The sequence below is a fragment of the Pygocentrus nattereri genome, chromosome 6, assembly GCF_015220715.1.
Source record: "Pygocentrus nattereri isolate fPygNat1 chromosome 6, fPygNat1.pri, whole genome shotgun sequence".
Lineage (NCBI taxonomy): Eukaryota > Metazoa > Chordata > Actinopteri > Characiformes > Serrasalmidae > Pygocentrus > Pygocentrus nattereri.
Genome location: NC_051216.1, coordinates 3315297 through 3341583, shown reverse-complemented (window position 1 = coordinate 3341583; position 26287 = coordinate 3315297).

Here is a 26287-nt window from a genome sequence, read left to right as displayed (position 1 = left end):
GAACTGCTGGCAATTCCCTCCAATCTCAGAACTAATATATTAATATAGCACGTACTGAATCCTGGGCAGGCCGTTTGGGCCATTGGAAAACCATTCAGAGATTAACAAGCAGGTTTTACTGGCCTGAATTGCACCAAGATGTGGTTGAGTTTTGAAAAAACTGTTCCACATATCAATGAACTGCACCATCAAAACAGTCTGACAGGGTATCACTTATTAATTTGCCAATTATCGGAGTGCCGTTCTCAAGAATAGTGATGGATGCAGTAGGTCTGCTCCCAAGATCTCAAAAAGGCAACCGCTATATCCTCGTTATGTGCTGATGGACTTGTTGGGGCGATTCAATCAAACCCTGAAGAATATGTTGCGCAAGAACAAGTTTGTGTCAGACACAGGTTCCAACTGGGATGACTGGTTACCATATCTCCTATTTGCCTAATGAGAAGTACCCCAACAATCAAGTGGCTTCTCGCCTTTCCAGCTGCTGTATAGGATAGAGGTGTGAGGCCCCCTGGATGTGCTCAAAGAGCCATGGGAAAGAGATAAGCCAGACCAAAAGATGAACATCCTGACATATGTGCTGAAAATGTGTGAGAAGATGCAGCAGCTCACAGAACAGGTCCAGCACAACATGGCAACTGCCCAGAAAAAAGCAGAAGAGGTGGTATGATGCTACAGCCAAAGTTAGAACGTTGACGGTTGGTGATAAAGTTCTCATACTTCTCACATCCGACACAAGCCTACTAGCAAAATGGCAAGGGCTGTATGAGGTCAAGAGGAGAGTGGGCCAAACTACATATGAACTCCTGCTTCCTGGCCATAAAAAGAATTTCCAGAGCATCCACATTAATATGTTGAGACAGTGGAGAAAGGACAAAACCTCTGTCTCAGAGCAAATGTGGATCTGGGTGGTCAAGGAGGAAGAGGAGACTACAGAGCAGCATTTCGCAGCTAGAGGTGGGACAACGGCGCACCCATCGCTGTCACACCTACCATCACAAAGACAAAGAGATGGAAAAGGCTATCCCAGAAGACCTATTCAGTGAAGAGCCAGGAAGAACAGATCTCATTGAGCACACAATCAAGCTGAACCAGACAGAACCCATCAGGCAGTCCAGTTACAGGGTGCCAGCAGGCTTAATACCAGAGCTCAAAAAGGAAGTGGAGACCATGCTACAATTAGGGGTCACTGAGGCTTCGAGGAGCGAGTGGTGCAGCCCAGTAGTGCTGGTTCCAAAGAAAACGGGTGGACTGAGATTCTGTGTGCACTTTTCTAAGCTGAACAGTGCCTCGGCGTTCGATCCTTACCCAATGCCTTAGAGCGGATGAATTGATTGAACGCCTGGAGTTCTTGACGACCCTGGACATTCGTAAAGGGTATTGGCAGATCCCACTGAGTCAGGAGGCCAGAGAATTAATAGTGCCAAGTGGCCTCTGTACCATTTTAAGGTCATGCCATTTGGTCTCCAGGGGGCAGCAGCAACCTTCCAAAGACTCACTAATAACATCCTCATGGGGCTGGAAGACTTTGCTGCTGCATATATAGATGATATCATTATCTACAGCAACTCATGGATGGAGCACATACCACATGTGAAGCTGGTACTGGAGAGACTAAAAGGGAGCAGGCCTAACCGTAAATCCTACAAAATGTGTAGCATCGGCAACAGAGTGCTAAGACCTCAAGGTCACAAGTTGGAGGCGATCAAGAGCTCCATGCGGCTCTTTAACTGCCCTGTCGTGGCTCCACAGCTGAATCAGATCAGTAGGTAATAATAAAATAATCCTCCTCTACAGTAAAATAAAGCTCTGCTGATCCTTCAACACAGTTTAACAGTAAATGGTCTTAAACGCTGGAGTTAATGTAGAACTGCTGATTCACCCTTTAACCCTGAAGATCAGCGCAGACGGCTGGTCACCATAGCAACACAGACGACAGTCTCGCCCAGCTAGTAGCTACGAAAGGGCAAAGAGAGAGATTTAAGACGGACATCGATAATCTGGAGATGAATTGACTGATTAGTGTTTATAGTCACTCCAGCTGGTTTCCTGATACGTTTAATCTGCAACAAAAAACCTGACAAACTAAAAAGTCACGAGGCTAAAGTCGCTTTTCATGCACCAGCTTCTTGTTTGAATTTTCCTGGTCCACCTTAAACAGTGCAGCAGATATTTTCTGGCACCCTCTGGGGTATGTCTTGGGCAAGGAAGTGCTACGACCTCAAGAGGACAAGGTGGAGGTGACCAAACACAGCCCAGTGCCAACTACCAAGAGGAAAGTGAGATCTTATCTCGGCTTGGTTGGATGGCACAGATGGTTGATACCCGAGTTCTCCTGTAGAGCAGTAGCATTAACTGACCAGACAAGGAAAGATCAGCCGAGAGAATGAAACAGACGGCAGAATGTGAGCCACCCAAGATCTGAAGGCATGTTGATGCTCAGATGCACTGTTGAAAAGCCCAGAATGAGACAAGCCATTTGTGGTGCAAACAGATGCATCTTGGGCAGGACTCGGAGCCACCCCTCTGCAGTTATTCCCACGGGAGAACAACTATTCTACTGTTGAAAAGGAGGCACTGGCCATCAAGCGGGCCCTCAACTCCTTGAAATACTACCTGCTGGGGCAAGAGTTCACCTTGGAAACCGACCATCGTGCTCTTCAGCGGATGAAGAGGATACCAGAAGGATACCGATGCGAAAATTACAAGGTGGAACTCATCTCTGCAGCCATTAAGGTATGAGATACGGTACCGAAAGGGGCACAGAACGTCACAGCAGACTTTCTTTCAAGGGACTCTAAGCTTGAGGTGGGGGTGTGTGATGATGCTAGCTGGTCTAGCACATCACCAACAGCCATGAACAACACTAAAAGGTACCGAAGGTATGACGAAGCCTTTTATTTTAATTAACGTAAAGAGACAGTTACTTACCTGTTTCCTGGAAAGAGTGACGGCGCAGGTCGTTCGGTCCTCTTGTAGGTCTGTGGGCCTGGGAGGGACGCAGGGACAGGGGGTGCACGGGTCGACCCGGGGAGAAAGAAAGACAAAACTGGGAACGTGACTGTTTTGCCTTATGAATACCTGAATTTAATGTTGGTTTAGTCCACTGGGTGGGGGCTGTAGGTATTTAAGGTCAGGCCCAGTCTACCTGGGGTGAACTGCTGCAGGTCAGAGGACTAGTCTTGTTGCCGACATGCACCCTGAGTTAGATAGGGACATTAAATAGGTCAAGGAAGAGTAACAGAGCATCATTTATTATGTGTGTAAATAGTTGTGCGAGTACCATGGTGATGGATCTCTTATAGTGCTGTTTCCATTTTCTGATAACGAGTACAATAAAGAAACGGGGCAAGGGAAACTTTTAACCAGCCTTCTGCTCAAAACTTCTTCCAAACATGCCAACAGGGTAACCTCCAGGCCACTTCGAGTCCACTCTACCACACCAGGTCTTCCAGGTGGTTGTTAGGAGGCCCATTTTCTCCCGTTTCTCACACATTTTCTTTCGACTTTGTCTTTCATTATTCAAGTGTGTTGTGTCATGTCTAATCTCTTCAGAAACATCTCCTGAAAAAGGTGTAACTTGTGCTTAATGACTGGTTTGCATATTGAATAATTAACGAGTGGTCTCTGACTTTCGCTCAGTTCCGTACGTTCTACACTGGTCTAGGCGGCGTGGCCTGAATCAGCACATTTAGAGAACTTGTCGCTGTTATGAGGCTGAAACACAACTTCGAGAAAGTTGGTAGGAGTTCAAGTGGGGCTGCTTCAGCTAATCCATGAACTCGTCTAACCCCCAAAGTCCAGATTCAGTGCAGAAGAGCCATGGCGGGTCGAGCGGCGCTATCCATTAGCCAGAGCTTTTGCAACCACTTTATTAGCTATTTGGAGCTGCTGTCAAAGTTTCCCAGCGTGCCTTGATGTAGCGTGCAGTGTTCTAGTTGACAGCATCTCTTTGGGTTGTGTGTGTGTGTGTGTGTGTGTGTGTGTGTGTGTGTGTGTGTGTGGCAGGGTCTTTATGTTTGTGATGTGAGCTGTCGTTCGCGCTGTTGGCCACCTGTGGAGCCCAGGTGCAGCAGCACATTCATTTGCAGCACCGCCAGAACGAGGAGAACAGAGCTGCTGGTGGGTGTGTGTGTGTGTGTGTGTGTGTGTGTGTGTGTGTGTGTGTGTGTGTGTGTGTGTGTGTGAGGGGGCCAAATAAATTACCATTTTCACACGTGGGTATGGAGAGGGAAGCGAGGAGTCAGTCCTTTGCACATGCTCTTCAAATGAGGTGCCACCTGCAATTCAGTCATCCACAAATCTCGGCGCCGCGGTGCAGCTCCTGCTGGATTACGCACAGCGGTGTCTGTCAGCCGGGTGGGGGGGTCGAGGGTGGGGTGACCTCTAGCCTGACTGCCGTGAGGAGACGGCGCCGAGTTAAAGAGTCAGAACACGGTACTAGAACCACTTATCTTACATTACCCACAGCACCCACTGAGCCTGCCTTACAGCAGCCTTACTGCAGCAACTACTAACAGTATCTCTGTATGTGGATAAATCATGGGGAAAACATCGCTTAGGTTCTAGATACTTACCAGGTATGTGTGAGATACAAGCTCTACTAAATACTAGGTAATTATTTTGATGGTAACAATCAGTTCTGAGGCAGTTATGAATAAGTTACACTCATTATGGTTCTAGATATTAATTGAGTGTGAGATACAAACTCTGCTAAGTACTAGGTAATTGTTTTGGTTAACATGACCAGCTCTGAGACAGTTATAAATAAGTTACACTTATTGTGGTTCTAGATATTAAATGAGAAAGTGAGAGAAACAGAGTCTATTGAGGACTAGGTAATTTTTTGGGATAATGCGATCAGTTCAGAGACAGTTTTAAATAATTGACACATACACTGATTCTGGTTCTAGATATTGAGTGAGTGTGGGGTATAAGGTCTACTATGTACTAGGTAATTCTTTTGGGATAATGCGATCAGTTCAGAGACAGTTTTAAATAATTGACACATACACTGATTCTGGTTCTAGATATTGAGTGAGTGTGGGGTATAAGGTCTACTATGTACTAGGTAATTCTTTTGGGATAATGCGATCAGTTCAGAGACGGTTTTCAATAATTGACACTGACACTGATTCTGGTTCTAGATATTAATTGAGCAAGTGTGAAGTACAAACTCAACTAAGTACTAGAGAATTATTTTTGATAACACAATCAGTTCTGAGACAGTTTTAAATAAATTACACCGATTCTGGTTCTAGATATTAATTGAGTGAGTGTGGGGTATAAGCTGCACTAAGTACTAGGTAATTTTTCGGGGTTAATGAGATCAGTTCAGAGACAGTTCTAAATAACTGACACTGACACTGATTCTGGTTCTAGATATGAATTGAGTGAGCATGGATTACAAACTCTATTAAGTACTAGGCAATTACTTTTGATAACACGATCACTTCTGAGACAGTTTTACATAAATTACACTGATTCTGGTTCTAGATATTAATTGAGTAAGTGTGGGGTATAAGGTCTACTAAGTACTCAGTAATTATATTGGGTAACACGATCAGTTCTGTTCTGAGTTTAAATAAATGACACCGATTCTGGTTCTAGATATTAACCGAGTAAGTGTGGGATACAAGCTCAAAGTACTGTGAAATCATTTTGGGTAAAACAATGATGTTTAGTACCAAAGCAGTCTTAAATGATTAAAATGTTCTAGCTATTAAGCTGATAAAGAGCACATTATTTGTGGTACTAATGTGGTAAAAGCTAACATACTCTCGTTAAGTCTGACCGTAACATCACACCTTTAATCAGGAAAGTAAATCAGGAACTCCTCCACGCAGCACATCAGTTATGTGGAGTAAAACTAGTCACTAAAAACAAAGATAGTTTTGTGCAGTAAACAGTGAGAACCCAGTGGAACCACAGTAAGAATCCCTGCTTTCTTTTAGAGCCCAGAATCAAACAGCACTGCGGTCACCAACTCAGCCCCTGGAGACCTTACCCCCAACCCTGTGTGACCCCAGCTGATCATCTAATTTTCTGTCGCAGGTGAACACTGACCTAGAACTTTAGAGTTTGTACCTCGCACTTGGTTAATAGCTAGAACTCAAGGAACTGTAAAAACAAGCATTACCAAATTATGGACTGGTTTTGTTGTTGTTGTTATTAATTGACTAACTGAACAACTGACCATTTGCAAAATGCAGAACGAGCCCTAGCAGGCAGGAGCTGCTCAGAACTCCAGGCAAGTTCTCAAAGTTCTCCTCCCTCAATCAGCCTTCCCTCATACTGCCACCACCATGTTGAAGGCATGGTCTGAGCTCACACACTGAACTTGGGAAACTACGTTTACATTAATCAAAGCAGGACAACGGTTCAGTCACTCAAGGGGTCCATGTCTAATAAGTAGGACATTTCTCAGCACCGCAGTAACACTGACGTGGTGGTGGTGTGTTAGTGTGTGTTGCGCTGGTACAAGTGGATCAGACACAGCAGTGCTGCTGGAGTTTTTAAACACTGTGTCCACTCACTGTCCACTCTATTAGACGCTCCTACCTTGTTGGTCCACCTTGTAGATGTAAAGTCAGAGACGACAGCTCATCTGCTGCTGCACAGTTTGTGTTGGTCGTCCTCTAGTCCTTCATCAGTGGTCACAGGACGCCGCCCACAGGACGCCGCCCACAGGACGCTGCCCACAGGACGCTGCTGGCTGGATATTTTTGGTTGGTGGACTATTCTCAGTCCAGCAGCAACACTGAGGTGTTTAAAACTCCAGCAGCACTGCTGTGTCTGATCCACTCAGACCAGCACAACACACACTAACACACCACCACCACGTCAGTGTTACTGCAGTGCTGAGAATGACCCACCACCCAAACAGCACCTGCTCTGTGAGGGTCCATGGGGGTCCTGACCACTGAAGAACAGGGTAACAGAGTATCAGAGAAACAGATGGACTACAGTCTGTAACTGTAGAACTACAGAGTGCAGCTGTACGGTCAGTGGAGCTGATAAAGTGGACAGTGTGTGTAGAAACAAGGAGGTGGTCAGAACGTTGTGCCTGATCGAAGCTTCCACCACTGTTAGCTACAATAGCCTGGAATCTCCAGTGTAACACTAAAGTAACTTCAGACACTGAACATCTCTCACTGGATGGACAACGTTTTGGGCGAGAGGGAAAATTGTTCAAATTTGCTTTAAATTATTGCTTTAAACCACCAGAGAAAACGTGACTATCAGAGGCAACGTCAAATTCCTCGCCCTAGTTTCGCTCTCCCCTGCAGTTCATTCGGCCGGATAAGGGAAACTGGAATGGACAGAAATGGTGAAATACGGTGTGACATCCTGTTCCGGCACCACTCTGGTCCTTCCTCTGGCTCATTAGCATGCTAGTGGCATGAGGTGACCCCGGGGTTGGGCGCTAAAAGCCCCGGCGGGCCGTCGGTGAGCCGGGAGCTGGCCGGATGAAGCCCAGCAGAGCGTTCTTGGCTCAGGCAGGAGGAACCACACGTTCGCCGCATCAATCTCCCTCTCAATCAATCGCCTTAATGAAGAACAGGCTGGAATGAAATCAAAAGCACTAATAACACTAATGGTGGCTCTTTTCCCTCGGTCAGAGGCCAAGCGCTCCGGCCTCGGGGGAAATCCCCTCTTTTCTGGCTGTTTATAATCAATGATCAGCCACTGATCAGTAATTAGGCAGACTAACTTTGGGCTCAATCAGGGCAGGAAGCTCTCACCCCGGCTAAAGCTCTTTCTGTGTTGCTGTTTTTTGGGGACACGAGCTCAACTTTCTACTTTAATTCCCACTCCACAAAGTCCTTTAAACCCTTTGTGTGTTCTCGGAAATTAAAAGCACCCCCACGAGAAGCTCCGCAGAGCGAGGAGGTCGTTTTATTCCGGCTAAATGGACTTCGATACTGCACTATGCTTTCAGAGGTCAATACAGGAGTCAATACTCGCACTAAGCAGAAGCCCAGGCCAATATCGGAACCAGGAGTTTGTGATTGGAAGCGACGGGAAAGGAAAAGCACTGCCGTATATGCTAATGACATTAAGTTAATAACATTAGCAAACTAAGTGGAGGTCATTAATCTAGTTCCATTCTGGTGCTCTTAGTGTGCATGAAACAGAGGCTAGTGAATTTATCCTCACGAGGAAGATTAAAGAATAAACAAACGCCGCTCAGCTCCGCCCTCTAAAGACGTCATTAACAACCATCAAATAAACAAACGCCGCTCAGCTCCGCCCTCTAAAGACGTCATTAACAACCATCAAATAAACAAACGCCGCTCAGCTCCGCCCTCTAAAGACGTCATTAACGACCATCAAATAAACAAACGCCGCTCAGCTCCGCCCTCTAAAGACGTCATTAACAACCATCAAATAAACAAACGCCGCTCAGCTCCGCCCTCTAAAGACGTCATTAACGACCATCAAATAAACAAACGCCGCTCAGCTCCGCCCTCTAAAGACGTCATTAACAACCATCAAATAAACACACGCCGCTCAGCTCCGCCCTCTAAAGACGTCATTAACGACCATCAAATAAACAAACGCCGCTCAGCTCCGCCCTCTAAAGACGTCATTAACGACCATCAAATAAACAAACGCCGCTCAGCTCCGCCCTCTAAAGACGTCATTAACAACCATCAAATAAACAAACGCCGCTCAGCTCCGCCCTCTAAAGACGTCACTAACAACCATCAAATAAACAAACGCCGCTCAGCTCCGCCCTCTAAAGACGTCATTAAGGACCATCAAATAAACAAACGCCGCTCAGCTCCGCCCTCTAAAGACGTCATTAACAACCATCAAATAAACAAACGCCGCTCAGCTCCGCCCTCTAAAGACATCATTAACAACCATCAAATAAACAAACGCCGCTCAGCTCCGCCCTCTAAAGACGTCATTAACGACCATCAAATAAACAAACGCCGCTCAGCTCCGCCCTCTAAAGACGTCATTAACAACCATCAAATAAACAAACGCCGCTCAGCTCCGCCCTCTAAAGACGTCATTAACAACCATCAAATAAACAAACGCCGCTCAGCTCCGCCCTCTAAAGGCGTCATTAACAACCATCAAATAAACAAATGCCGCTCAGCTCCGCCCTCTAAAGACGTCATTAACAACCATCAAATAAACACACGCCGCTCAGCTCCGCCCTCTAAAGACGTCATTAACTACCATCAAATAAACAAACGCCGCTCAGCTCCGCCCTCTAATGACGTCATTAACAACCATCAAATAAACAAACGCCGCTCAGCTCCGCCCTCTAAAGACGTTATTAACAACCATCAAATAAACAAACGCCGCTCAGCTCCGCCCTCTAAAGACGTCAATAACAACCATCAAATAAACAAACGCCGCTCAGCTCCGCCCTCTAAAGACGTCAATAACGACCATCAAATAAACAAACGCCGCTCAGCTCCGCCCTCTAAAGACGTCATTAACGACCATCAAATAAACAAACGCCGCTCAGCTCCGCCCTCTAAAGACGTCAATAACGACCATCAAATAAACAAACGCCGCTCAGCTCCGCCCTCTAATGACGTCATTAACCGCCATCAAATAAACAAACGCCGCTCAGCTCCGCCCTCTAAAGACGTCAATAACAACCATCAAATATACAAACGCCGCTCAGCTCCGCCCTCTAAAGACGTCATTAACGACCATCAAATAAACAAACGCTGCTCAGCTCCGCCCTCTAAAGACGTCATTAACAACCATCAAATAAACAAACGCCACTCAGCTCCGCCCTCTAAAGATGTCATTAACACCCATCAAATAAACAAACGCCGCTCAGCTCCGCCCTCTAAAGACGTCAATAACAACCATCAAATATACAAACGCAGCTCAGCTCCGCCCTCTAAAGACGTCATTAACAACCATCAAATAAACAAATGCCGCTCAGCTCCGCCCCCTTAAAAACGTCATTAACAGCCATCAAATAAACAAACGTCGCTCAGCTCCGCCCTCTAAAGACGTCATTAACAACCATCAAATAAACAAACGCCGTTCAGCTCCGCCCTCTAAAGACGTCATTAACAGCCATCAAATAAACAAACGTCGCTCAGCTCCGCCCTCTAAAGACGTCATTAACAACCATCAAATAAACAAACGCCGTTCAGCTCCGCCCTCTAAAGACGTCATTAACAACCATCAAATAAACAAACGCCGCTCAGCTCCGCCCTCTAAAGACGTCATTAACGACCATCAAATAAACAAACGCCGCTCAGCTCCGCCCTCTAAAGACGTCATTAACGACCATCAAATAAACAAACGCCGCTCAGCTCCGCCCTCTAAAGACGTCATTAACGACCATCAAATAAACACCGCTCAGCTCCGCCCTCTAAAGACGTCATTACCAACCATCAAATAAACAAACGCCGCTCAGCTCCGCCCTCTACAGACTTCATTACTGACCATCAAATAAACAAACGCCGCTCAGCTCCGCCCTCTAAAGACGTCATTAACGACCATCAAATAAACAAACGCCGCTCAGCTCCGCCCTCTAATGACGTCATTAACGACCATCAAATAAACAAACGCCGCTCAGCTCCGCCCTCTAAAGATGACACTAACTACCATCAAATAAACAAACGCCGCTCAGCTCCGCCCTCTAAAGACGTCATTAACAACCATCAAATAAACAAACGCCGCTCAGCTCCGCCCTCTAAAGACGTCATTAACAACCATCAAATAAACAAACGCCGCTCAGCTCCGCCCTCTAAAGACGTCATTAACAACCATCAAATAAACAAACGCCGCTCAGCTCCGCCCTCTAAAGACGACACTAACTACCATCAAAAGACGTAAAAAAAAGCTCCACCCTCTAAAGACGTCATTAACGACCATCAAATAAACAAACGCCGCTCAGCTCCGCCCTCTAAAGACTTCATTACTGACCATCAAATAAACAAACGCCGCTCAGCTCCGCCCTCTAAAGACGTCATTAACGACCATCAAATAAACAAACGCCGCTCAGCTCCGCCCTCTAATGACGTCATTAACGACCATCAAATAAACACACGCCGCTCAGCTCCGCCCTCTAAAGACGTCATTAACGACCATCAAATAAACAAACGCCGCTCAGCTCCGCCCTCTAAAGACGTCATTAACAACCATCAAATAAACACACGCCGCTCAGCTCCGCCCTCTAAAGACGTCATTAACGACCATCAAATAAACAAACGCCGCTCAGCTCCGCCCTCTAAAGACGTCATTAACGACCATCAAATAAACAAACGCCGCTCAGCTCCGCCCTCTAAAGACGTCATTAACAACCATCAAATAAACAAACGCCGCTCAGCTCCGCCCTCTAAAGACGTCACTAACAACCATCAAATAAACAAACGCCGCTCAGCTCCGCCCTCTAAAGACGTCATTAACGACCATCAAATAAACAAACGCCGCTCAGCTCCGCCCTCTAAAGACGTCATTAACAACCATCAAATAAACAAACGCCGCTCAGCTCCGCCCTCTAAAGACATCATTAACAACCATCAAATAAACAAACGCCGCTCAGCTCCGCCCTCTAAAGACGTCATTAACGACCATCAAATAAACAAACGCCGCTCAGCTCCGCCCTCTAAAGACGTCATTAACAACCATCAAATAAACAAACGCCGCTCAGCTCCGCCCTCTAAAGACGTCATTAACAACCATCAAATAAACAAACGCCGCTCAGCTCCGCCCTCTAAAGGCGTCATTAACAACCATCAAATAAACAAATGCCGCTCAGCTCCGCCCTCTAAAGACGTCATTAACAACCATCAAATAAACACACGCCGCTCAGCTCCGCCCTCTAAAGACGTCATTAACAACCATCAAATAAACAAACGCCGCTCAGCTCCGCCCTCTAATGACGTCATTAACAACCATCAAATAAACAAACGCCGCTCAGCTCCGCCCTCTAAAGACGTTATTAACAACCATCAAATAAACAAACGCCGCTCAGCTCCGCCCTCTAAAGACGTCAATAACAACCATCAAATAAACAAACGCCGCTCAGCTCCGCCCTCTAAAGACGTCAATAACGACCATCAAATAAACAAACGCCGCTCAGCTCCGCCCTCTAAAGACGTCATTAACGACCATCAAATAAACAAACGCCGCTCAGCTCCGCCCTCTAAAGACGTCAATAACGACCATCAAATAAACAAACGCCGCTCAGCTCCGCCCTCTAAAGACGTCAATAACAACCATCAAATATACAAACGCCGCTCAGCTCCGCCCTCTAAAGACGTCATTAACGACCATCAAATAAACAAACGCTGCTCAGCTCCGCCCTCTAAAGACGTCATTAACAACCATCAAATAAACAAACGCCACTCAGCTCCGCCCTCTAAAGATGTCATTAACACCCATCAAATAAACAAACGTCGCTCAGCTCCGCCCTCTAAAGACGTCATTAACAACCATCAAATAAACAAACGCCGCTCAGCTCCGCCCTCTAAAGACGTCATTAACAACCATCAAATAAACAAACGCCGCTCAGCTCCGCCCTCTAAAGACGTCATTAACGACCATCAAATAAACAAACGCCGCTCAGCTCCGCCCTCTAAAGACGTCATTAACGACCATCAAATAAACAAACGCCGCTCAGCTCCGCCCTCTAAAGACGTCATTAACGACCATCAAATAAACACCGCTCAGCTCCGCCCTCTAAAGACGTCATTACCAACCATCAAATAAACAAACGCCGCTCAGCTCCGCCCTCTAAAGACTTCATTACTGACCATCAAATAAACAAACGCCGCTCAGCTCCGCCCTCTAAAGACGTCATTAACGACCATCAAATAAACAAACGCCGCTCAGCTCCGCCCTCTAATGACGTCATTAACGACCATCAAATAAACAAACGCCGCTCAGCTCCGCCCTCTAAAGATGACACTAACTACCATCAAATAAACAAACGCCGCTCAGCTCCGCCCTCTAAAGACGTCATTAACAACCATCAAATAAACAAACGCCGCTCAGCTCCGCCCTCTAAAGACGTCATTAACAACCATCAAATAAACAAACGCCGCTCAGCTCCGCCCTCTAAAGACGTCATTAACAACCATCAAATAAACAAACGCCGCTCAGCTCCGCCCTCTAAAGACGACACTAACTACCATCAAAAGACGTAAAAAAAAGCTCCACCCTCTAAAGACGTCATTAACGACCATCAAATAAACAAACGCCGCTCAGCTCCGCCCTCTAAAGACTTCATTACTGACCATCAAATAAACAAACGCCGCTCAGCTCCGCCCTCTAAAGACGTCATTAACGACCATCAAATAAACAAACGCCGCTCAGCTCCGCCCTCTAATGACGTCATTAACGACCATCAAATAAACAAACGCCGCTCAGCTCCGCCCTCTAAAGATGACACTAACTACCATCAAATAAACAAACGCCGCTCAGCTTCGCCCTCTAAAGACGTCATTAACAACCATCAAATAAACAAACGCCGCTCAGCTCCGCCCTCTAAAGACTTCATTAACAACCATCAAATAAACAAACGCCGCTCAGCTCCGCCCTCTAAAGACGCCATTAACAACCATCAAATAAACAAACGCCGCTCAGCTCCGCCCTCTAAAGACGTCATTAACAACCATCAAATAAACAAACGCCGCTCAGCTCCGCCCTCTAAAGACTTCATTAACAACCATCAAATAAACAAACGCCGCTCAGCTCCGCCCTCTAAAGACGTCATTAACAACCATCAAATAAACAAACGCCGCTCAGCTCCGCCCTCTAAAGACGTCATTAACAACCATCAAATAAACAAACGCCGCTCAGCTCCGCCCTCTAAAGACGTCATTAACAACCATCAAATAAACAAATGTCGCTCAGCTCCGCCCTCTAAAGACGTCATTAACAACCATCAAATAAACAAACGTCGCTCAGCTCCGCCCTCTAAAGACGTCATTAACAACCATCAAATAAACAAACGCAGACGACATTAACAACCATCAAATATACAAACGCCGCTCAGCTCCGCCCTCTAAAGACGTCATTAACAACCATCAAATAAACAAACGCCGCTCAGCTCCGCCCTCTAAAGACGACACTAACTACCATCAAAAGACGTAAAAAAAGCTCCACCCTCTAAAGACGTCATTAACGACCATCAAATAAACAAACGCCGCTCAGCTCCGCCCTCTAAAGACGTCATTAACAACCATCAAATAAACAAACGCCGCTCAGCTCCGCCCTCTAAAGACGACACTAACTACCATCAAAAGACGTAAAAAAAGCTCCACCCTCTAAAGACATCATTAACAACCATCAAATAAACAAACGCAGACGTCATTAACGACCATAAAATAAACAAACGCCGCTCAGCTCCGCCCTCTAAAGATGTCATTAACAACCATCAAATAAACAAACGCCGCTCAGCTCCGCCCTCTAAAGACGTCATTAACGACCATCAAATAAAGAACGCCGCTCAGCTCCGCCCTCTAAAGACGTCATTAACGACCATCAAATAAACAAACGTCGCTCAGCTCCGCCCTCTAAAGACGTCATTAACGACCATCAAATAAAAGAACGCCGCTCAGCTCCGCCCTCTAAAGACGTCATTAACAACCATCAAATAAACAAACGCCGCTCAGCTCCGCCCTCTAAAGACGTCATTAACAACCATCAAATAAACAAACGCCGCTCAGCTCCGCCCTCTAAAGACGTCATTAACAACCATCAAATAAACAAACGCCGCTCAGCTCCGCCCTCTAAAGACGTCAAATAAACAAACGCCGCTCAGCTCCGCCCTCTAAAGACGTCATTAACGACCATCAAATAAACAAACGCCGCTCAGCTCCGCCCTCTAAAGACGTCATTAACAACCATCAAATAAACAAACGCCGCTCAGCTCCGCCCTCTAAAGACGTCATTAACGACCATCAAATAAAAGAACGCCGCTCAGCTCCGCCCTCTAAAGACGTCATTAACAACCATCAAATAAACAAACGCCGCTCAGCTCCGCCCTCTAAAGACGTCATTAACAACCATCAAATAAACAAACGCCGCTCAGCTCCGCCCTCTAAAGACGTCATTAACGACCATCAAATAAACAAACGCCGCTCACCTCCGCCCTCTAAAGACGTCATTAACGACCATCAAATAAACAAACGCCGCTCAGCTCCGCCCTCTAAAGACGTCATTAACAACCATCAAATAAACAAACGCCGCTCAGCTCCGCCCTCTAAAGACGTCATTAACGACCATCAAATAAACAAACGCCGCTCAGCTCCGCCCTCTAAAGACGTCATTAACGACCATCAAATAAACAAACGCCGCTCAGCTCCGCCCTCTAAAGACGTCATTAACGACCATCAAATAAACAAACGTCGCTCAGCTCCGCCCTCTAAAGACGTCATTAACGACCATCAAATAAAAGAACGCCGCTCAGCTCCGCCCTCTAAAGACGTCATTAACAACCATCAAATAAACAAACGCCGCTCAGCTCCGCCCTCTAAAGACGTCATTAACAACCATCAAATAAACAAACGCCGCTCAGCTCCGCCCTCTAAAGACGTCATTAACAACCATCAAATAAACAAACGCCGCTCAGCTCCGCCCTCTAAAGACGTCAAATAAACAAACGCCGCTCAGCTCCGCCCTCTAAAGACGTCATTAACGACCATCAAATAAACAAACGCCGCTCAGCTCCGCCCTCTAAAGACGTCATTAACAACCATCAAATAAACAAACGCCGCTCAGCTCCGCCCTGTAAAGACGTCATTAACAACCATCAAATAAACAAACGCCGCTCAGCTCCGCCCTCTAAAGACGTCATTAATGACCATCAAATAAAAGAACGCCGCTCAGCTCCGCCCTCTAAAGACGTCATTAACAACCATCAAATAAACACACGCCGCTCAGCTCCGCCCTCTAAAGACATCATTAACGACCATCAAATAAACAAACGCCGCTCAGCTCCGCCCTCTAAAGACGTCATTAACGACCATCAAATAAACAAACGCTGCTCAGCTCCGCCCTCTAAAGACGTCATTAACAACCATCAAATAAACAAACGCCGCTCAGCTCCGCCCTCTAAAGACGTCATTAACAACCATCAAATAAACAAACGCCGCTCAGCTCCGCCCTCTAAAGACATCATTAACTACCATCAAATAAACAAACGCCGCTCAGCTCCGCCCTCTAAAGACGTCATTAACGACCATCAAATAAACAAACGCCGCTCAGCTCCGCCCTCTAAAGACGTCATTAACCACCATCAAATAAACAAACGCCGCTCAGCTCCGCCCTCTAAAGACATCATTAACTACCATCAAATAAACAAACGCCGCTCAGCTCCGCCCTCTAATGACGTCATTAACCACCATCAAATAAACAAACGCCGCTCAGCTCCGCCCTCTAAAGACGTCATTAACCACCATCAAATAAACAAACGCCGCTCAGCTCCGCCCTCTAAAGACGTCATTAACAACCATCAAATAAACAAACGCCGCTCAGCTCCGCCCTCTAAAGACGTCATTAACGACCATCAAATAAACAAACGCCGCTCAGCTCCGCCCTCTAAAGACGTCATTAACGACCATCAAATAAACAAACGCCGCTCAGCTCCGCCCTCTAAAGACGTCATTAACGACCATCAAATAAACAAACGCCGCTCAGCTCTGCCCTCTAAAGACGTCATTAACGACCATCAAATAAACAAACGCCGCTCAGCTCCGCCCTCTAAAGACGTCATTAACGACCATCAAATAAACAAACGCCGCTCAGCTCCGCCCTCTAAAGACGTCATTAACAACCATCAAATAAACAAACGCCGCTCAGCTCCGCCCTCTAAAGACGTCATTAACGACCATCAAATAAACAAACGCCGCTCAGCTCCGCCCTCTAAAGGCGTCATTAACAACCATCAAATAAACAAACGCCGCTCAGCTCCGCCCTCTAAAGACGTCATTAACGACCATCAAATAAACAAACGCCGCTCAGCTCCGCCCTCTAAAGACGTCATTAACAACCATCAAATAAACAAACGCCGCTCAGCTCCGCCCTCGACTTTACGATTGTGCTGTGGATCTCATTTTTCTGCGGTTGATCTCGTCTTGCGCTATTAAAGCTCGGGCGACGGTTGCTGTTCCAGAGACGTGTATAAAGCTTCCCGTCTCTGTCCGCATTACAGGACAGACATCCCGCCACTAGCCATAACCTCCTCAAGACGCATTCTTATTGCCGTAAACAATCCAAACTTCTTCTGTGATGCGAGGTTCAGCTGGGGGAGTCGTCTCATTCGTTAAGCACAAATACAGCCCATCATTGCCTACAACATCTGGATCCACTGCTCATTAAAGTGACAGAAAACCCAGCTGTGATCGCAGCTAATGTCACGTCACACGTCACATAAATATGGGTTTGCTGAAGAGTTTGAATTATTATCCTTTAAAAATCCAGATAGATTCTTGGCATTTCCTTTACATTTAACTTTGGAGCCTTAAATGTATTTTATTAATCATATTCTCAAAAACACACATACTAAACTGTCTCTAGGGTGGAACCCTCAAGGCTCCATCTCATTACCTTTAGTCAGGGAACATATCTGAACCATAATCCACTGAAATGATCTGTTCTAAGCTGGACTGACTCCACACACCCCGCCTCGCCTCGCCTCCAGGCTTTTACTCTACTGCTCTGTTTTAAAACATTCGGTTATGAAAAGGAACAAATACCAAATTTTCACCTGGAGGAACTGATTTAAGCTCCACAATCATACCTTAGAACCACTGCTGGAGCTTTGAGGGAACATCTACACTGTTTGTACCTCGCTGAACGAGAAACGTTCCTGAACAGAACCTTCGTTTCTAACAGTGTAACGAAAAGATAAAGGGTCTTTTTTCTTTACATAATAAAAGTCTGCACGCACATCCATAACTTCACGGAATTCTCATCAGAATAAAACAGATGAAAAATTTAGCGTCTGCACTTTCCAAACAACTACGCAGCTTCCTTCGTTTCAGTGAGCTCCAATCAGAAATAATTCATATACATTTCCACCTCTATTTTGTTATGGCTGGCAATGACTGCGAATTCCAACAGATAACGTCGGAGAGTCTTCGCTCATTGTGCCAACAGGGATCACATGATCAACGCTCCGCCATCCCGCTCCATCTGCCTCCTACAGGCCTTTCCAGAAGTGAAAATGAGACAGCGGTCTTGCATCTGGGACTTCCAAAGCTCCTCTGAAGATTCTGAAGTTTCAAACTTAGCTGTGCTTTCATGTCATAAAACAGCAACGCCAAAAAAAAGAAAAGAAAGGAAGAAGTTAGTGGTTTTGGAAGTGTCAAGCAGCCACCCACCATTAATTAAAGTGAAAGGGGTTTTCCGAGGTAGGGCACATTTCATCTTTACCCATACAAACGCTTGGGGAACGGAGCTGGGACCCTGATCATCTGCGGAATAATGTCAGCATCAGTGACGCAGTGTGTTGGTAAGACGGCTTCAGTGGGGCTGAATTCAAACCCAGCGCTGGAGATCAAAGACCGGAGGCACCGCGTCAACTAAAAAGGAGCAACTTTCACACTCTTTCAGCATATGAGCCGAGATGAAAAGCTAAACACAGCCAACGCTAATGAGCTCTTTATTCCTGAGAGCCTTCTCTGCTCTACGGAAACAGCCTGGCGCTCCGGTCAGCCTCCATCTCCATCAAACCGAGCGCTAACTGAGGCCTCATGACTTCACCGCCTGTCACGCTGTATGAGACACCGTCGATAAAACGCTCGACGAAGAGGACGACCACAGCCTGCTCAAGTCGGTGATCAGCTCCACCCAGATGGAGATGAAGGTGGATTTTTACCGGATTTGAACAAACATCAGCGGTGACTGCTAACAGCTAATGTTAAAGGCCTTTACAGTGTTGATCAAGTTTAGCTGTACATGACCATCACTGTGATGTTCTAAAATGGATTATCTTCTCATCAAATGACATTTTTCCTTTCAAAACTGTCAAAATAGGTCTAGCATAATAATAGTAATTGTAGTAAGTTCTGTGGAAATGGGTTCTGTATCCAGGATGTAGTGTAACCATGGAGACGAGTGCGTAGTGTAACCATGGAGACGAGTGCATAGTGTAACCATGGAGACGAGTGCATAGTGTAACCATGGAGACGAGTACATAGTGTAACCATGGAGACGAGTACATAGTGTAACCATGGACACAGGTGTAGCATAACCATGGTAATGTGCGTAGTGTAAGCATGAAGACAAGTGTGTAGTGCAACCATGGAGACGAGTGCGTAGTGTAACCATGGAGACGAGTGCGTAGTGTAAGCATGAAGACAAGTGTGTAGTGTAACCATGGAGACGAGTGCGTAGTGTAACCATGGAGACAAGTGCGTAGTGTAACCATGGAGACAAGTGCGTAGTGTAACCATGGAGACGAGTGTGTAGTATAACCATGGAGACGAGTTTATGGTAATTATGGTAATTGTGTAGCATAATCATGATAATAGATATAATATAAAAATGTTAAAGGGAGTAGAATAACTATCATAACGGGTGTAGCATAACCATAGTAATGGGCATAGCAAAGCTATGGTAATGAGTTAACATAAGCATGGTAGTGGGTGTAGCATAACCATGGTAGTGGGTGTAGTGTAATTCTGGAAATGAATGCAGCGTAGCTACTGTAATGGCGTGGTGCTACCATGGTAACGCATTAGTCCAGCTGTTTTAGTGATGTGACATGTCACTGCTGTCAGATGAGAACCATCTCCATTTTTGTCGTTTTTCAATTTTTGACATCACTGTGAAGTCCCTGCTGCTCTTTCCATCGTGTCTAAATTCCATGATGAATGGCCCGAAATAAACGGCCCAAAACGACCAGGAGAAAATTCTGGTTCCATTGACTTCCATTAAAAGCAAAGCAGGTTTTTTCCTTCTCCTGTAAAGTGACCATTTTGGAGAGATGAGGTTTTCGTCCAACAGCGGCATTCATGGAGCTGGGTGTAGCAGAACCATGAACATAGACGTAGCACAGAAACAGGCGTAGGCCACTGCTCCATATTTCAGTGGAAGGGATGTACTTCAGATAGATGTTTAAAATCAGCCCATGTTTTAATTCTGTTTCCATCATCAGGATTACGAGCGCTGGGCCGTAAGAGCCGACCGGCACTGTTTACAGATTTACACACAGTCTCCAGCTCTTTAAATGGTCAGGGCTCACCGGCAGGCTCAGAGCTTTATTACACACATCTATAACCTTAGAACACACTCCTTAGCTGTATTTGGCTCTGTTGGGCTGCAGGATCCAGTATTTAAACTCCTACGTAGTGCATTATGTAGGGAGCAGGGAACCGTTTGAGACTCAGCCCCAGCGTGAGAAGAGGAGCACCGCTAGATTGGTGACCATAAAGTATTCATAAAGTGAAAGCTTCTGCATTAAACAGTGCTGCGTTATCATGTGTTTATTATTATGAGCCAAAAAGTAAAAATATCATCATGAAATGACCGCTGTTTACAGCCATGGGTGACCAAGCATTCACCTTATTTGGTGGACCATAGTAGCTTGGCAACAACACCGCCCTCTATATTTCTTGGCAGAATTCTTGTTTATGTTGATTAATATTAATAATAACTATAGTAACCAAAACTGTGAAATTATCATATTTTATGTTGGCCACTGCTGCATAAAAGCAATAAGCCACTCGAGGCCATGCGTTGACGTTTAAGAACATCCTGCCCGTGATATAATCGCAGTAAAGCACAGCCTCACATGGCTTATTGCTTTAATAAGCGTTCGCATGCAGTAAGACTGAGATTTTAAGGGGATACATCACTTAGAAAGGGGATCGTGTGGGAACAGGATTTTAAAACTCACACTTTCTCAGTATAAACGATGTTTCCAGCGTTGTTGTGGTGAGAATGCGACTGTCTGACCTGCTCGGCTCGGCTCGGCTCGGCTCGGCTGGGGCTCCAGCTGCAGACTCTGTTCAGAGTGAACGCAGCTCCACAACAATATGGACTTTCCTCATTTTCTCCTCGTGTGATAAATGAGCTTTTTCAGTCAAACGGGATGGAGAATCGTGATTAAAAACGACATCCAATATGGGAACGCCACAATTCATTGTGCTGGTGGCCTGGGCCGCTGATTCTCTTTAATGAAGACACATTTTCCATCCGAAGCGCTTGAAAGCTGTCAGCTCACTCAGGCCGCCTGCTCCAGACTGACAAGTGCTATTTGGCAAGTGGAGTAATCAGCAGATTATCTGCTGTGTGTTACTGGGGGGGAAAGGCTGTCAAATCTCAGCAGCGCGCTCCTCTATTCCTCTCTGCCAGCACAGTGAACGTTTACACTACCGCAAAGCAGCTTTCAGTCCTCGCTGCTCTACAGCGTGGAGTTACAGCACAAATGCGCCCTGATGTTTATTCAGGGACACTTTATTTGAAGACTGCCTGCACTGAGACTTCATTACACATGCATACACGTTTAAAAGAGCTTTATAAGAGCCTCATAGCAGTGATTGTAAGATGAAGTGTTATGAAACTACCTCCTCGTTTCTACGCTCACTGTCCACTTTATCAGCTCCACTGACCGTATAGCTGCACTCTGTAGTTCTACAGTTACAGACTGTAGTCCATCTGTTTCTCTGATACTCTGTTACCCTGTTCTTCAGTGGTCAGGACCCTCATGGACCCCCACAGAGCAGGTACTATTTGGGTGGTGGGTCATTCTCAGCACTGCAGTAACACTGATGTGGCGGTAGTGTGTTAGTGTGTGTTGTGCTGGTCTGAGTGGATCAGACACAGCAGTACTGCTGGAGTTTTTACACACTGTGTCCACTCACTGTCCACTCTATTAGACACTCCTACCTTGTGGGTCCACCTTGTAGATGTAAAGTCAGAGACGACAGCTCATCTGCTGCTGCACAGTTTGTGTTGGTCGTCCTCTAGTCCTTCATCAGTGGTAACAGGACGATCCACTCAGACAAGCGCAGCACACATTGATACCGCCACCACATCAGGGTTACTGCAGTGCTGGGAATGAGAAGGCAGGTGAGTAGACAGACAGACGGACCGCTATATAAACAGACATCCGTCTATTACATATTAAGGCTTATTGCTCAGTAACTACAGGGATGTCAGTGCAAACATGTTCTTTACTGAAGAAATTGGTTCTATATAGAACCATGAACACTCAAAGAAATCCTTGCATGATTAAAACTCTTTGCATACAAAAGGGTTCTTCAGATTGGTGGATAATGTGCTGCAGATGGTTCTATTTAGAACCTTTTTGAAAATGGTTCCATATAGCATTAAGAAGAGTTCTTCTATTGATCATTGTCTTCAAACTTGACATCATAACAGAAGAACCCTTCTTGCAGCTATATAGAACCATTTTCAAAAATGTTCTACATAGAACCATGAACACTCAAAGAACTCTTTGCATAATTAAAGGGTTCTTGCATCACAAACGGGTTCTTTAGACTGATGGAGATGTGGAGGGTTTTTGAAAACGGTTCCATATAGCACTATGAAGCGTTCTTCTAATGTTGAGGTCAAGCTTGTAACAACAGAAGAACCCTTGAGGAACAGGGGTGTTAAGTGTGTAGGCCTGTGAGGTCAGCGGGAGTCTCTGACCGTGGCTGGAATATCGCTGGACGTTCTCCAGCGGTTCTCTCACAGGCGGCGGGAGAAGCCGTGTTTGACATGACGTGATTTGACGGCTCGGATGTCTGAGCGCGGATGATCGTGTGACGGGCCGCGTGTGTGTCTGCAGCGGTTTGTCACATCAGGCAGTGTGAGCATTCGCTGTGTCAGATCAGTGTGTGGACACACACACACACACACACACACACACACACACACCCCGACTGAACCTGCGAGAAACAGTACTCAGAAAGGAGCCTCTGTTCAGAGCAGCGCGAAGAGCACAGTCACCTTCTACAAATGTCATTTTGATCAGCGTTCACGTTCAGCGACAGTCAGAATGACTCACTGTTTTACACGTTTTAGAACAACAGTGAAGACCAACAGGGAAAAATGAGAAATACTGAATAATAATAATTCCGGTCCTTAAATCTGAGCCGTGTCCAAAGCCGTTGTAAAATCCATGATATACACAAACACTTCACAGTAACTGAACTGTGCACCAGCGCGTCACGGCACGAAGAACCCCTTCATGGAATGATCTTTGGTGTGGGTTGGTGTAGTGGTTAACATCTCTGCCTTCTACACTGTAGACTGGGGTTCAATCCCCCACCTGGGTAACCACCCTACACTATACCAATAAGAGTCCTTGGGCAAGACTCCCATCACCACCTTGGCCTCCCTGTGTAAAATGATCTAATTGTAAGTCGCTCTGGAGAAGAGCGTCAGCCAAATGCTGTAAATGTAAATCTTTGACTCTAATGCTGCTCGCATGGAGCACCGAGTGACCTGATAAAGTAAGAGCAGGTTTTCTGTTTAAACTGAGGGGCTGGAGATTTATGTTCTTATCTAGAACCAGGCGGTCAGCTGGCTAACAGGCTAAAAGAGCCAACAGCCTAAGCAGCTCCATCATTAACATCACAGGCTTGAGCGTCCGTGGGGAGTGTCCTGTGGGCAGTGTCCTGTGGGCAGCGTCCTGTGGGCAGCGTCCTGTGGGCAGCGTCCTGTGACCACTGATGAAGGACTAGAGGATGACCGACACAAACTGTGCAGCAGCAGATGAGCTGTCGTCTCTGACTTTACATCTACAAGGTGGACAGACGAGGTAGGAGTGTCTAATAGAGTGGACAGTGAGTGGACACAGTGTTTAAAACCTCCAGCAGCTCTGCTGTGTCTGATCCACTCACACCAGCACAACACACACTGACACACCACCACCACCACATCAGTGTCACTGCAGTGCTGAGAATGACCCACCACCCAAACAGTACCTGCTCTGTGAGGGTCCATGGGGGTCCTGACCACTGAAGAACAGGGTGCAGAGAAACAGATGGACTACAGTCTGTAACTGTAGAACTACAGAGTGAAACTATACGGTCAGCGGAGCTGAAAAACAGTGAGCGTAGAAACGAGGAGGTGGTTTTAATGAAGTTCTCGGTGAGAACTGAGTTTTTGTTTATAGTCTTTATAGCAAATATATTAATTATGAAGAGCAAAGTAATTAAAACAGTAGCAGAACTGTTAAAAATAAAAATGACAGTAATTATAAAAAGTAGCAAGCCAGTCGGTCAGTGTTCTCCGAAGAGAAGCTCTCGCTCTGGGAAGGACGGGAAGTCCAAACGAACATTTTTGTTTTAGTTTATTAAATGAAGTGTGAACTAATGTCATTGGACGGTAACAGCAGAGAACATCAGAACGTGATGGAATTTGAATTCCGTGTGATGACAGCGTCGGCGGCATCATATGAGCATTAATGCAGATTTCCTGAGCTCGGCTGTTGCTCCGAAACAAGCGGCCATTCTCACATGAATTTCTCATTTCCTCAAATCTGGTGTGACAGTTGGGGCATGCGTGGCCATAAACACACTCATTTCACAGTCATGAATATAAATGCACTGTCTGCATTCTCTCATATACAGCTCTGAGCAAAAGCCAGAGACCGCCTCTCCGCTACGCACTTAACGGAATCAACTCCCAGTCCAAACCGACTTTAAACGCAAGTTTAAAAAGTAGAAAACCTGTTTAACAGAAAATTCCACAGAAGCCTCATCAACTAAACCGACTCTCAGCTGTTCAGTGTTCAGTGAGTCCGTCTCTCCCTTCACTCCAGCTTCCGTTCTTCTCAGGATCCTCACTTTCACCTCCTCAAAGAACCTGCAGACACGCCTCCAAAGCTCCGTCTGAGAAGCTGGTTGATTTTCTTAATCAAACCCATTCAGTGGTGAGGTCTGGACTCTGGGGTGGTCAGTCCATCGTTCAGCTTCTTTGTTTGGTGTGTCCGTCTCCTTTTCTCAGTGAGGTTCTTCTTGATCAGCTACACATCCTTTCAGACCCACAGCGCTGAGTGGTCTTCTCACAGTGGATGGACAGAAACCCCTGTGGATGTTCTCAGATCTGAAGCAGCTTGATCTTCTCCTCTCTCTCAGAGATCAAAGCTTTCAGCGCTGTTTATCTGATGGGGGTCGACCAGCTCTTCCAGGCGGTTGTTAGGAGACACATTTTCTCTGGAGCTTACAACCCCAGAGAAATACACACATCTTACTAAGCTGTGGCCACAACTTAATTATCTTGCTCCCATGCCTTACTAAGTCAAGGCCATGGCTTAGGATCTTGTTCCCATGCCTTAACAAGTTGTTGCCATGACTTAATTATCTTGTTCCCACACATTACTGAGTCATGGCCATACCTTAAGATCTCGTTCCCATGCCTTACTAAGTTGTGCATAACATAACTTGGTTATCTTGCTACCACGCCTTACTATGTCATGGCCATGCATTATTTATATTCATACCGGACGTCACCAGCAGGACTCAGAATCAATGTAACATATTTTTATATTAGTATATAGAGTTTCTATTGGAAGAGTAAAAATCTTGAAAAACCCCAAGTAAAGGGTTCTTTTCTCTGTGGAATGTGGGTAGATACACCTGAGCTCTCCCATTGGTTTGACTTCAGGAGCTGGACTGAAGGCCTCACACGTTAGATTAACTACCTGCACGATTAGGAAGTGCAGAGGAATCAACCAATCAGGTGTGATTTACAAAGGGACCACTAGTCCTCATGGAAGTCATTCTAGTCCTCGTGGAAGCTCTAGATATCAGTTCTAGATATTCTATTCATCACCGTCTATGAATTTGAGCCATGGTTAACAGTGTTCCAGGTAGTTCCAGGTAGAATGTTAAACAGGGGCGGCAGCTCTGTGTCAGAGCTCTTTACTGTAAGAGTCCCTGTATCACTGATACACACAAGCTCAGACGTGAGACGCTGTCCGATACACACAAGCTCAGACACGAGACGCTGTCCGATACACACAAGCTCAGACGTGAGACGCTGTCCGATACACACAAGCTCAGACGTGAGACGCTGTCCGATACACACAAGCTCAGACGTGAGACGCTGTCCGATACACACAAGCTCAGACGTGAGACGCTGTCCGATACACACAAGCTCAGACACGAGACGCTGTCCGATACACACAAGCTCAGACGTGAGACGCTGTCCGATACACACAAGCTCAGACACGAGACGCTGTCCGATACACACAAGCTCAGACACGAGACGCTGTCCGATACACACAAGCTCAGACGTGAGACGCTGTCCGATACACACAAGCTCAGACGTGAGACGCTGTCCGATACACACAAGCTCAGACGTGAGACGCTGTCCGATACACACA